This window comes from Aegilops tauschii, chromosome 2 (genome assembly GCF_002575655.3).
Source record: "Aegilops tauschii subsp. strangulata cultivar AL8/78 chromosome 2, Aet v6.0, whole genome shotgun sequence".
NCBI classification, from domain to species: domain Eukaryota; kingdom Viridiplantae; phylum Streptophyta; class Magnoliopsida; order Poales; family Poaceae; genus Aegilops; species Aegilops tauschii.
Genome location: NC_053036.3, coordinates 286,074,959 through 286,089,388, shown reverse-complemented (window position 1 = coordinate 286,089,388; position 14,430 = coordinate 286,074,959).

Genomic DNA, 14,430 nt, shown 5'->3' with positions numbered 1-14,430 from the left:
CAGAAAAATTGATTGCTTTCTTGGCCCTTTATCTCTTTTTGTTCATTGTTGCTTATGCTGTCTGCAGTGTTGTGTTTACACATTATTATCGACGGTTGTTAGTGTTAGGGACTGAGAATACTTAGTACTCCATGATGACCACGTCCAGTCAAGACTGAAATTGACACTTCTTTCTTCCATTTATATGTTAGATGGATCGTTTCAATTTAGTTAGTTCACGTGCGCTTGGCAATTCAACCAGTTATATTTGAGACTGAGGCCGAACAATCACATATGCACTTCAGAGAAAAACAGCCATCATAAGATTGCAATATTTCATTATTTCTGTCAATGATCCCAGCAGCTTACATTTTGCTGGTATAGCAATCTTATGTTCTGGAATTTATAGAATAAATTGAAATTTCTACATTCCCAAATGAATGCTGTAAGTAATCAGAACATGAACGGAATAACAAGTGTGACACATTTAAAGTCTGTACTTTTTCATTTCGGGACAGTTAATATGTCAACGATTTTTACAAATAAATCAAACTAATAAACGACTCTGACATAAAGAGTCGGAGGTCACATCGACATCATTTGTGTTTCATGCCTATTATGTAGTGCGCTGTTATGAAAACCTGCAAATAAAACAAGAGAAAAGTGTTATATTCAGAGTTAGTTATATAGGTACAAAATCGAAGGTGCAAAGAAAACACGAACTATTGCACGTACCTCACCCCTCTAAAACATCTATGTAGACAATGTTTTTGGTGCTTCTCCCAGATTTATCAACCTCCTTGTTAGGCTTGGCTAAAATCCGTGTCGTCTTTCTTGAGACACCCCTTGACAATGCAACATATAGTTGACCATGTGAGAAAACAGGTTCTGGAAGGTAAATACCGACATTTGGGATGGTTTGACCCTGTGCCTTGTTAATGGTCATCGCAAAACTCAGGCGGATGGGGAACTGTTTTCTCTTAAGCTTGAAGGGAAGTGAGGTGTCCTCCGAGGGCGACATAGGGATCCTAGGTATGAACACCCTCTTTCCAGCATGCTGGCCACCAACAATCTCTGCATCGATTGCATTATCCTGGAAGGCCCTGATCATAAGCCGTGTTCCATTACATAGCCCATTATGAGGGTCGAGGTTCCGTAGCAAAATGACCGGGCAGTTGATTTTTACTCTCAAGACATGCGGGGGCAACCCATTTGGTGTGATCGAGTTCAGGAAGTCAATTGTGTAATTATTCTGGAAGTCATCCTCGATATAGTCAAAGCTATGGTACACCTTTTCTTCGCCCGGAAACCTGGAGATCATCTTGTCATTCAGGTCATCTACATGCTCATTTTATTCTGGAAGTCATCCTCGATATAGTCAAAGCTATGGTACACCTTTTCTTCGCCCGGAAACCTGGAGATCATCTTGTCATTCAGGTCATCTACATGCTCATTTTTGGTCGAGAGAATTGCACGTGTGCTCATGTACTCTCTCGACCTAGCATTGGTGTGCAGGGATGGGAAGACATCTTCGATAAGCTTGTTAATAGGTTCATCATCGTCGGTATAAGCAATCACAATGTCTTCAGGGAGATGCACATAGTCGTCGCCAATTGTTTCTTCCGTCCCATTGCCAATCCGTAGGAGGTATTCCGAGAACCAAGGGTCTGTCTGTGCCCGCATATTGCGTGTGAGGCGTATCTTGCGGATCTTCTGCCACAGATAGGATCTCAACAGTGTAGCATCAGTGATCTGTGCTCTTGTCCCTCGGGTCACAACGGGGAGGACCTGCCTGAAATGGCCACCAAAGACGACAACCTTTACACCAAATGGTAAAGAACATTCCATTATATCCTGCAGCGATCTATCAAGTGTCTCAACTGCTTGACGCTTTGTCGTAGCAACTTCATCCCAAATTATCAAGGACGCCTGTTTAAGCAACTCTGCCGTACCACTCTGCTTTGTGAAGCTACACATGCTGTTGTCAGTGAGCTTGATTGGAATTTTGAACCTGGAGTGTGCAGTCCGGCCTCCAGGCATTATCGACGCTGCGATACCTGATGTAGCAGCTGCGGTCGCTATTAGACCCATCGAACGGACCTTTGCAAGCAACGCCTTGTACAGGTACGTCTTCCCAGTGCCTCCTGGACCGTCAACAAAGAATATCTGGCTTTTTTGGTTTGTCACATGATCCATTATGTCATTGAAACCAGCTAGTTGCTCATTGTTCAAACAGCAGAATAGATCTAGATGTTCTTGGTCCACTTTGACCTGTCTCTCCTCTGTTACCTCTGTATTGTCAAAGTTAGAAGAACCATCCGCGTCAACCAGATCCGGAAGTCCATAGAGTTTAATATCCTTTCCCATGGATTGCAGCAGATCCCTGATATCCCTAAGGACCATTTGCTCAAGTGCTGCCTCATTCGATTGAGTACGGCGATAATCTTCAGACATGGATGCTAGATGTTTGTCCCATAACTGACGGATTTGTGTTGCCTCACAGAATACCAATATAGTCGCAAACAACCGTCTAAGAGCAGTAGGCATTTGAAATATCGTTGCCTCCGTCATGCAATCATCAAGTGTCCTGTCGTGCTCAATGAGGCCTAATTGCTCACACGCCTCTCTGAAGGACCCGCATGCCTTGCCATTTACTGTTTTTAAATCATCAAATGAAGTGGCACCTCGGACATGGTTTAGGAGCACCCGCAAGTAGTACCTCTCTCCTTCAGCAGGGTGTGCATGCACCAATCTTCCAATCTGTGATCTCTTATTTTTTCTCGGTTGCCACTTCTTATTACCGGCTATCCACCTATAATGTTCTGGGAACTCTCTGTACAACAATTTTCGTGCCTCTGGATACTTTTGGTTCATCCCAAAGTACTCGGTAAGCATGGATTTGGAAGAAGATGGTCGAGCGACAACATCTTCCAGATTTTCATAAGCCTGAAATGCGACTGTATGCATGTTTGGCAAATGAAGCTGGAGCTGCAACACAGCTGGGCTGACACCAAACATTTTAAAGCCGAAAATCCTGTAGATAGCTTCGGGAGGAGATATATAGCGTGCATCCCTATATTGTCGAATTTCATCGATGATTCCCCCGTCATTGATAATATCCTGCTCGAACGCAAATGATGCCTTATCATGCCCTTTGTAGATGTATTTGAATAAGTACTTCACTGCCTTGAGGCTCGAGCATGCTTCGACATTAATGTGACAGTTGTATGTCATCAGCAGAAATGGGTTGTAAGGGACCACCCATCTATTGTCCAAATCTACTCCTCTGATCCTAACTCTCACCCCATCATCCCTCCTTCTATAGATGGGATATGAGTCTTTCCCTTGTAATGTAGCATCACAGAAATCTCGCGGGTAATGAAACCGACATTGTCCATCTATCATGCAAGGGCAACTTTTCTTGAGCGCGCCACATGGACCATGCAACATGTGTTTGACCACCAGATCATGGAGAACATGATATTTATTTTTGTCTGGTATTTCTGCCGATATCACCCGATCATAGTCATCCAGGGTCCTTAACTTACTTTTAGCTTTCATGATCAGAAGTATATGCTCATGAGGGAGGCCTCGTTTCTAAAACTCAGTGACATGTACATAAGCCGCAACTTCTCCAAAATGCTTACCCTTAATCAGTAAGTCCATCATGGATCATTGTTTAGCTCTGTATACTCTTGCCACAAGGTCTGGACGGTCTTGTGGCAGCTGTCCAGGCAACAATTCAATAGTTATCTCCTCCCAGTAGGGATTGCATGTCATCATGACAAAATACTCCGGTTTACCCCATCGTTGAACTATTGCCAGGAACCTGCGTTGCATGTCACGGTCACCACCAGGAAAGATACGTGGAAGCACGATTCTCTTGCCAATACGATCACCGCGTGACTCGCCAGCGATGACGGTGTCAACAAGGCCCTATAATAAATCAATATTTGACGCCAATTAGTATACCATGTTGAAGCAAAGAGTGGCATCTGTAATACAATTTAATAGTATAAACACAAGCACGTTACCTGGTAGAGGTCAGCGCGTATGACCTTTTGATTTGCTGGCTTTGAGTACCAGTCAAGCCTCATTGTCTCAATCTTGATGTACATGTCAACCGCCCACTGTTGGAAAAGGCGCCCCCCAAACAAGATGATGTTAAAAAGCTTTTTCCGGACCTGCAGCTTGAAGGCATAGTACTCCCTCGCGCTAACATATTTCCTTGATTTTGTGGCATTCATCTCATTGTCACCAAAATCCTCATCCGGGTTATCCTCGTAGTCATCTAAAAATTGTTTAACAACATTAAAGTTGGTATAATAGAATCATAAGAATATAAAAACATGAATCGTGTCCAATACCTGCAGCTAAATCAGTGGCTTGGTCTTCATGCCCTGCGCCATGACCAAGTTCTTCTCTAGTCATGTTATCGTCTGAAAGATGGATACCAAATAAGGTTAACTTTGACTGGCCTGGTCATCATGTCGGCGGCCATGATCAATTTGGTCTATAATCATGTTATTGTCTGAAAGATGAAATACTAAATAAGGCTAACTTTGATTAATATGTATAAATCAACAATGAACATAAATCTGGTATAGAACCATAAGAATACAAAAACAGCAATCATGTCCAATACCTGCAGCTAAATCAGTGGCCTGGTCTTCATGTCTTGCGTCATGACCAAGTTGTTCACTAATCATGTTATCGTCTGCAAGATGGATTACTGAATAAGTTTAACTTTGATTAAAATTTATAGATCAATTATGAACATTATACCTGAAGGAAGAACATAGGCTGGGTACTGTTGTCGTGCAGTATCATCCACTGAATCTTGGTTTGTGTCATCGGCGGCCCCAATATATGGCATCAAACGATTCCAACCGATCTCCCCACGTGCGAAGAATAGTGGATATGACAAAGGGTCGTAGCACCCATAGTATGCTCTAATATACAGGGGACGCTCTCCTTTCCCGTACACGATAACACTTCTATCAAAGGTTTTTTGTGGGTCGCTCCCTTCAACCCATATTGCTGCTACCTGAGAAGTTGTTGGCGCATTGTACCTTCGTTGATCAAGCTTGATATCGGTATTTAATGAGATCATGTATTCATCTAGATTTGGAACAACACCAAGGCTTTTAAATACTTGAGCATAAGGGTTATGCTCTAGTATTGCCAGAATCTTCCGTATGAGATCTAACCTAAGATTTGGAGACCTCTTAACCCTGTGAAACAAGTTTTCATCTGTATCATAAATATATAGCTGCAAATGTCGAGGGCCATTATCACCAGACTCGAGATCATCAAGAGCGTGGTACAACCCTCCACACGCACGAAATGTATATACGCCGGTTCCTGCTGCGGTGCTGACTCGGCGATCAAGGGTGACTCCCAGACTTGTGAATGAGAAGTGGGAGTTGAAATACCGTATATTTTCTCTGAAATATCTAGCATCCCCATCATCTTGACTTGTAAACAACCGTTTCAACTCCTCACAAACATCTGGAGTAAATACATCCACTTTTCCCTTTCTGCAGCAGAATGCAGGCCCCTCGTATTGAAATCGCAAAGCTCCACAATGGCGGCAATCAGTAACTTTTCTAAGCACATGATGCTTTTTGGGCAGGTTCATGTAAACTCTGTTGTGAGCATCATTATTGGGAGCTCCATCACCATACTTTTGCTCCACTCGGTAGGATTGAAAATAAACATCTGGAGCAGAATGCATTAATTAAAGTTCACCCAGAAACCATATTACTAATACTATATTGTACTGGCAACTCATGTCAACAACAATAAACCTGGTTGGGCGAAGATCCTAGCTTCTTCATCATGGTCCATGTCTCCAGTTTTTTCTCCTAGGTTCCCGTCTCCCAAGCATTCTATTTGTGAGGTAGTAAATGATGCTCATTTGATGTTATGCATACTGGGGAGATGAAACTAAAAATGACATTATGCAGACCATCAATGTTTATGGTGTGGACATCGGGCTCCAGTAGTCCGTAAGCATCTTCGGCGTGGTCGTTGGCTGAAAACATTTATTTGGCACAAAAGAGTAAGCAAAAGAGATGGACCCTTTTTATGCACAGGATGGTACCACAAGACCGTACCAATTTGATTATGAGGGGTTTGACCTGCATCTGGGGACGGTTCCATCCCTGGAGTAATATCATTACGTTGGATCGGTAGAGGTTTCTTGCCATAAGAAGGATCTGTACCTGAAACAAAAATAGAATGGCAAATTAGAGAAGAAATAAACACCGGATAATTTAGCACCATTAATAAATCAGACAACTAACCCTTTTTTTAGAAGACTTTTCTGGCATATGTAGGTTGTCGATTGTACTGAGTTGGGGGTTCTCATCTAGTGACATAAGTGTGGGTATCAGTCGTCTTGAATTCCGTTGCATCTAGTACGCATCATTTCTGTGCAACCAATCAGACTCATCGTCCACATTGTCTTCTCTGGTCAAATGAACGGAATTTGGTACCGCACCCCCTGCACTTGTTATGTTCTGCAGTTGTGTGACTGCAGATTGTCCGGTGGCCGGCACTTGCGTTACAATGTTACTGCCATCAAGGACGGCAGCAATATGCTTATTTTGCTCGCGGGTTTGTCACTGTCGCTTTAATATTTCCTCTCTATTTCGTGCATACCGCTCCCTTTCCATACGATTCTTAATCTCATTACTGCCTGTGTAGATGAAGAATAGATCATTATATATAGCAATATATATATATATATATATATATATAATGGAGAATGAATTTCATCTTTATTAATCTCATTACTGCCTGAGTAGATGAAGAATAGATCATTATATATAGCAATATATATAATGAAGAATGAAGTTCATCTTTATTACCTTGTGATACTCCCAGCTGTGTTTGTGCCCCACTGATCTCAGCAGACGCAAGTTTCTTCTGTTTGTAGGCCTCACGTCGTCTCTTATTAATCTCATCCTTATTTTGTGCATACCGCTCTCTATCCCTGTGCCTTTTTACTTCATTAGGGTCTGCAATCAATGTCACAATTCAGCAGTTGGGGTACAAAAACTGAAATTGGGTGGTTGTGTAATGCTCATAACCCAAGGATTGGTTGTTGCTTATATCCTGGAACGGGGTGCGCGCCCTGTTGGGACTGGTTGGGGCCATACGAAGTCCTTCAACCCTGTGAATGTCAAGAATGGTATCACACAATTGTAACTGAAGGAATACTATTACCACAACTCAGACATAGTAGTGTTTTATGTTCAACTCCATCCTACTATTTAACATGAAAGCTTTGTTAATACTCAGTCGCCAATTGAATTCCTTTTGCATTAATATATATACCTGCAATAATGATTCAGGATGTAGTAGTTTGTAATGCTATTCATGTAGGTGTATCTCAGAGTGACTTTATGTGTGTTCATATTTGGAACTGAGAATTGGACCTGTTCATATGCAGCTTGATGAGGCATTTAGGTGAGGTCAGTATATGGTCATGCCATATTTCACCAGTTCATACACTTTCCTTCTTTTTCATAATTTCATTCAATCAAAACAATTGATGGATCACATGAACAGGTTGACAAAGGAGTAGGGCGGAGGCGTCTTCTAGCCTAACGAAGCCTTGGCGGCAGCGGCATGTAAAAGCCTTTCGAACTTCAGATCAGAGAAGAGCATGCACCTATGTCGGCGAGGAGCTCCTCGTCGTGGCTGTGGCAGGGCGTCTGTGCGGCTGGACCTATGACCTCGTCGTCGCGGCCGTCGTCGGGTGCCTCGACGGCTGCGCAGGGCAGCGATGTCGCGGCCGTCGTCCGGTGCCTCAGCGGATGCGCAGGGCAGCGACGGTGCATGTAATCTGGACGTCGAGCCTGGATTGATTCCTGCTAATTTAGCTCGGTTGTTTCCGTGTATGACTCATTTGTTATCCGTGTATGACTCTCCGTGTAATTTGGATGTGGGTTGTTACCTTTTTATTTTGAGAAAAGGACGTGGGTTTACCTGTACACTCGTGCGAGCGTGGGTTGTTAGTACGGGCAGAGTTTTCGTCCGCCGTTGTCAAGTTCTCTCGTTTAATAGTAGTGTAGAAAAGACATATATAAATTAGAAGAATTTAATTTAAGATAGCAAGGTGGGACTATTTATAAATAGGCAAATTAACGGATTGGTGGGCTGATTTTGTGTGTGCGCATAGGCCCACCAGGGGCGCTAGATAGGCCCAGCCGGGGACAGACGATATCGGAGTATTTCCTTATGTACCTAATCGTCAATCTTTACGCGATTGTGGAGTAGAGCAGCTGGATGCAGCCTTTGCGATGGAGAGGAATGTACTGGGTTCGATCCCCCACGCCGCTGACACTAATTTTTTGCCCCCTGAGTTGAAGGAAAATAAAAGTGGACCAAGCCCAGCACGGCGGGCGTGCGGCCCAACAGTCGTCGGACTTAAGGTGGCAAATTAAAGTGGCATATGTCCTCGAATTAGTACCACCTCGTATATGTATCTTATCTTATTAAAAGACAAAAATCACAGCTTGAACAGAAAGCGTAAATTCACAGGAAGAAACGTATTGTGACGGTGAACCCACGGAGTCAATCCGTACTTTATTATTAGGAAAAGATTAAGCCTTGGGCTCAGTGTCAATTGGTATTGCCGTTGTTATTGGAAGGTAACTTCTCTTGAGGGACAGAAAAAAAATCTATACTGTTGGTCTACATTCTTGTCTTGTGTATAAGAGCATCTCCAGCCGTGCCCCCAACATGCCCCCCCCCCCTAAGGCCCTTTTTCGTTGCCGGCGCAGAAATTTCGGCCCAGTCGCGCCTCCAGAAGCCTAGTTTTCGCCGGTTAGGGCCGATTTTGGCGCTGCGGACCAGGCCGAACCCGGCGCGCTAGGGCGCCGAGGGAAACGTTTTTGGCGCGAAAAGGAGTGGGTCCGCCGAGTCAGCGACTCGCCGTCTTCGTTGTCCTCATCGCCTCGGTTCCCGTGGGAATCAATGCCGGGGCTGCCGCGCCGGTCAGCCTTCTATTGATGCCTCACGGGCGGCACAGTGAAGGCATGGCGACGCGTGTCCCGCCCGCTCCCGCCACGCGGCACACGGCGGCAGCTCTTCCACCGCCCATCCGCGGCTATAAAAGCCGTCCTCCCTCGCCGGTGAACGCACAAAGCTCTCACCACCGACTCCCTTCTCTCTACCTCTCGCCGCCGACGCCTCTCCCTCCCACTCTCTCTCCCAGCCGAAGGCAATGGCCGCCGCCATCTGCGCGAGGATGAGGCACGCCTCCTCTACCCTGCGCCCCCTCCTTCTCTCGCCGCCGCGACAGCTCCTGGACACCGCGGCGAATGGAGACGGCAACATCGTCGTCGTCAGGCTCCAGCTCTTTGTCCTCCGGCTCGCCGGCGCTTCGCCCCGTCATGTCGGAGCCGCAGGATACGCCATTTGGGGGCCGCACCCGCGGCGGCGCCCTCGTCATCAACGAGGGCGGATGTCCCTCTCGTCGTTCCTACCGCCTCGTCCGGCCGAAGACCGAGCCGGGTTTGCTCCCCGTGAAGGAGCACTAGGACATGGCCGCCCCCGACGAGAACGCCCTCAAGTGGGCTAAGGAGATGGAGCGCCAGCGCCGAGCCTTCGAGGAAATCGCCGCTCGGCGCTGCGGACGCGAGGAGGACGGCGTGGTCGTCCTCGACAGCGACGACGAGGATGTGCCCGGGCCGTCCAACCCCCCGCGCATCGGCGACGCTGGTCAGGGGTGCAGCAGAGACGATGGCGGTACCAGCACGACGGCGACGACGACGGTGGCGACCACACGGTTCTACAGGCTCCTCGGCATGTAGAAGGCGGGCGGTGGCTAAGCGTAGTCGTTTTTAGTTTGTGTTTTCATTTGTGTTTTTAAGTTTTTTGTAAAATATCAATGAAATCGCCTAGTTTGGACGAAATTGTGTGTTTTGGCCGATTTCATGTTTCAAAAAAGGCGTCTGGGGGCGACCTGGGGGCGGTGGCTGGGAACCCGATCGGCCCCATGCCGAGATTATCATTGGTTCGCCCCCAGGCAGCGATATTTCAAGCGCCTGGGGGGCCGAACGGCTGGAGATGCTCTAATGCTCTTCTATTGCTTGTGTGTGGGGTTCATGTATCGCATGAATCACATAAAACCACTGCAATTGTGGCGAAATTTGTTGTTTGCCACCACAATATGTTTTGATGACATAAAATCTCCGGCAATCCTGAGGATGAGCTGGCGGAAAAAGAGAACCCGGATATTTTGGCTCTCTTCGCGGTCGACAATCTGCCACTCCACTTCTTGATTCAGAATCTTGCATAGAATTTAGGCGCGGAGAGGATCACGATTGTAGACCACCCAGAATAGTGGTAGGAGGTGTTATAGCAAAAGTCGGCCCAAGGAAGCCACTGGTGAGGACGATCTCCGGTGAGGCATCTAGATACTGTTAGGGAACGTAGTAATTTCAAAAAAATTCCTACGCACACGCAAGATCATGGTGATGCATAGCAACGAGAGGGGAGAGTGTTGTCCACGTACCCTTGTAGACAGACAGCGGAAGCGTTATCACAACGCGATTGATGTAGTCGTACGTCTTCACGATCCGACCGATCAAGTACCGAACGTACGGCACCTCCGAGTTCTACACACGTTCAGCTCGATGACGTCCCTCGAACTCCGATCCAGCCGAGTGTTGAGGGAGAGTTTTGTCAGCACGACGGCGTGGTGACGATGATGATGTTCCACCGACGCAGGGCTTCGCCTAAGCTCCGCGACGGTATTATCGAGGTGTAATCTGGTGGAGGGGGCACCGCACACGGCTAAAATATCGTATATCAAGTGTGTCCATGGGGTGCCCCCTGCCCCCGTATATAAAGGAGCAAGGGAGGAGGAGGAGGCCGGCCCTAGGAGGGGGCGCACCAAGTGTGGAGTCCTACTAGGACTCCCTAGTCCTAGTAGGATTCCACCTCCCATATGGAATAGGAAAAGAAGAAGGGAAAAAGAGAAGGAAGGAAGGGGGCGCCCCCCTTCCCTAGTCCAATTCGGACCAGACCAAGGGGAGGGGTGCGGCCACCCTTGAGGCCCTTTTCCTTCTTTCCCGTATGGCCCAATAAGGCCCAATACGTATTCCCGTAACTCTCCGGTACTCCGAAAAATACCCGAATCACTCGGAACCTTTCCGAAGTTCGAATATAGTTGTCCAATATATCGATCTTTACGTCTCGACCATTTCGAGACTCCTCGTCATGTCCCCGATCTCATCCGGGACTCCGAACTCCTTCGGTACATCAACATACATAAACTCATAATAAAACTGTCATCGTAACTTTAAGCGTGCGGACCCTACGGGTTCGAGAACTATGTAGACATGACCGAGACACGTCTCCGGTCAATAACCAATAGCGGGACCTGGATGCCCATATTGGCTCCCACATATTCTACGAAGATCTTTATCGGTCAGACCGCATAACAACATACGTTGTTCCCTTTGTCATCGGTATGTTACTTGGCCGAGATTCGATCGTCGGTATCTCGATACCTAGTTCAATCTCGTTACCGGCAAGTCTCTTTACTCGTTCCGTAATACATCATCCCGCAACTAACTCATTAGTCACAATGCTTGCAAGGCTTATAGTGATGTGCATTACCGAGTGGGCCCAGAGATACCTCTCCGACAATTGGAGTGACAAATCCTAATCTCGAAATACGCCAACCCAACAAGTACCTTTGGAGACACCTGTAGAGCACCTTTATAATCACCCATTTACGTTGTGATGTTTGATAGCACACAAAGTGTTCCTCCGGTAAACGGGAGTTGCATAATCTCATAGTCATAGGAACATGTATAAGTCATGAAGAAAGCAATATCAACATACTAAACGATCGAGTGCTAAGCTAACGGAATGGGTCAAGTCAATCACATCATTCTCCTAATGAGGTGATCTCGTTAGTCAAATGACAACTTATGTCTATGGCTAGGAAACATAACCATCTTTGATTAACGAGCTAGTCAAGTAGAGGCATACTAGTGACACCCTGTTTGTCTATATATTCACACATGTATTATGTTTCCGGTTAATACAATTCTAGCATGAATAATAAACATTTATCATGATACAAGGACATAAATAATACTTTATTATTGCCTCTAGGGCATATTTCCTTCAGTCTCCCACTTGCACTAGAGTCAATAATCTAGATTACATAGTAATGATTCTTACACCCATGGAGCCTTGGTGCTAATCATGTTTTGCTCGTGGAAGAGGCTTAGTCAACGGGTCTGCAACATTCAGATCCGTATGTATCTTGCAAATTTCTATGTCTCCCACCTGGACTAAATCCCGGATGGAATTGAAGCGTCTTTTGATGTGCTTGGTTCTCTTGTGAAATCTGGATTCCTTTGCCAAGGCAATTGCACCAGTATTGTCACAAAAGATTTTCATAGGACCCGATGCACTAGGTATGACACCTAGATCGGATATGAACTCCTTCATCCAGACTCCTTCATTTGCTGCTTCCAAAGCAGCTATGTACTCCGCTTCACATGTAGATCCCGCCACGACGCTTTGTTTAGAACTGCACCAACTGAGAGCTCCACCGTTCAATGTAAATACGTATCCGGTTTGCGATTTAGAATCGTCCGGATCAGTGTCAAAGCTTGCATCAACGTAACCATTTACGATGAGCTCTTTGTCACCTCCATATACGAGAAACATATCCTTAGTCCTTTTCAGGTATTTCAGGATGTTCTTGACCGCTGTCCAGTGATCCACTCCTGGATTACTTTGGTACCTTCCTGCTAGACTTATAGCAAGGCATACATCAGGTCTGGTACATAGCATTGCATACATGATAGAGCCTATGGCTGAAGCATAGGGGACATCTTTCATCTTCTCTCTATCTTCTGCAGTGGTCGGGCATTGAGTCTTACTCAACTTCACACCTTGCAACACAGGCAAGAATCCTTTCTTTGCTTGATCCATTTTGAACTTCTTCAAAACTTTGTCAAGGTATGTGCTTTGTGAAAGTCCAATTAAGCGTCTTGATCTATCTCTATAGATCTTGATGCCCAATATATAGGCAGCTTCACCAAGGTCTTTCATTGAAAAACTCTTATTCAAGTATCCCTTTATGCTATCCAGAAATTCTATATCATTTCCAATCAGTAATATGTCATCCACATATAATATCAGAAATGCTACAGAGCTCCCACTCACTTTCTTGTAAATACAGGCTTCTCCAAAAGTCTGTATAAAACCAAATGCTTTGATCACACTATCAAAGCGTTTATTCCAACTCCGAGAGGCTTGCACCAGTCCATAAATGGACCGCTGGAGCTTGCACACTTTGTTAGCTCCCTTTGGATCGACAAAACCTTCTGGTTGCATCATATACAACTCTTCTTCCAGAAATCCATTCAGGAATGCAGTTTTGACATCCATTTGCCAAATTTCATAATCATAAAATGCGGCAATTGCTAACATAATTAGGACAGACTTAAGCATCGCTACGGGTGAGAAGGTCTCATCGTAGTCAATCCCTTGAACTTGTCGAAAACCTTTCGCAACAAGTCGAGCTTTATAGACAGTAACATTACCATCAGCGTCAGTCTTTTTCTTGAAGATCCATTTATTTTCAATGGCTTGCCGATCATTGGGCAAGTCAACCAAAGTCCATACTTTGTTCTCATACATGGATCCCATCTCAGATTTCATGGCCTCAAGCCATTTTGCGGAATCTGGGCTCATCATCGCTTCTTCATAGTTCGTAGGTTCGCCATGGTCTAGTAACATGATCTCCAGAACAGGATTACCGTACCACTCTGGTGCGGATCTTGATCTGGTTGATCTACGAGGTTCAGTAATAACTTGATCTGAAGTTTCATGATCATCATCATTAACTTCCTCACTAATTGGTGTAGGTGTCTCAGAAACTGGTTTCTGTGATGAACTACTTTCCAATAAGGGAGCAGAAATAGTTACCTCATCAAGTTCTACTTTCCTCCCACTCACTTCTTTCGAGAGAAACTCCTTCTCTAGAAAATTTCCGAATTTAGCAACAAAAGTTTTGCCTTCGGATCTGTGATAGAAGGTATACCCAACAGTCTCCTTTGGGTATCCTATGAAGACACATTTCTCCGATTTGAGTTCGAGCTTATCAGGTTGAAGTTTCTTCACATAAGCATCGTAGCCCCAAACTTTAAGAAACGACAACTTTGGTTTCTTGCCAAACCACAGTTCATAAGGCGTCGTCTCAACGGATTTTGATGGTGCCCTATTTAACGTGAATGCAGCCGTCTCTAAAGCATAACCCAAAACGATAGCGGTAAATCAGTAAGAGACATCATAGATCGCACCATATCTAGTAAAGTGCGATTACGACGTTCGGACACACCATTACGCTGTGGTGTTCCGGGTGGCGTGAGTTGCGAAACTATTCGCATTGTTTCAAATGTAGAC